The sequence below is a fragment of the Gracilinanus agilis genome, chromosome 1 (genome assembly GCF_016433145.1).
Source record: "Gracilinanus agilis isolate LMUSP501 chromosome 1, AgileGrace, whole genome shotgun sequence".
Classification (NCBI taxonomy): Eukaryota; Metazoa; Chordata; class Mammalia; order Didelphimorphia; family Didelphidae; genus Gracilinanus; species Gracilinanus agilis.
In genome coordinates this window covers 136315713-136316365 of record NC_058130.1, presented here as the reverse complement: position 1 = coordinate 136316365, position 653 = coordinate 136315713, and the positions used below count along the sequence as shown (strand labels likewise).

At 38.0% G+C, this 653-nt stretch overlaps 1 non-coding gene across 1 annotated transcript; it reads right to left on the bottom strand.

Moving 5' to 3' along the window:
• Positions 1-543: 543 nt before the first annotated feature.
• LOC123232696 lies at positions 544-653 on the bottom strand. Its single transcript, XR_006505222.1, has one exon. It is a non-coding gene; the product is annotated as a U6 spliceosomal RNA (small nuclear RNA).

Genomic DNA, 653 nt, shown 5'->3' with positions numbered 1-653 from the left:
TGTAAAATGGGAGTGGTAATAGATGCACAGGGTTTTTGTAAGAATCAAAGGAGATCATATGTCGGAACATGCTTTATAAACCTTAGAATGCTATATAAGGGGCGGCTAGGGAGCACAGTGGATATAGAGTACCAGGTCTGGAGTGGGGAGGTCCTGCCCTCTGATACTTCCTAGCTGTGTGACCCTGGGCAAGTCAGCTAACCCAGTTTGCTTCCTCACCCCTCTTCTGCCTTAAAACTGTTACTAAGTAGGATACTACACTTATAATGTATAGTAATATATACTATAAGAAAAGGGGTTTTAATGCTATATAAATCATATATTAATATAAATAATAAACAACAAATAACTTCTAAAATAAATATTAATATAAATAAATCATATACATAATAGCTCATATGTTCAGTTGTGTTCTACTTTTCATGACCCAATTTGGGGTTTTCTTGGCAAAGATACCAGCGTGGTTTGCTGTTTCCGTTTTCAGCTTATTTTACAAATGAGGAAACTGAGGCAAACAGGGTTAAGTGATTTGCCCAGGGTCACACAGCTAGGGAGTGTCTAAGGATGGATTTGCATGTCATCCTTGCCCAGGGGCCATGCTAATATTCTCTGTATTGTTCCAATTTTTGTATATGTGCTATCAAAGCAAGCAC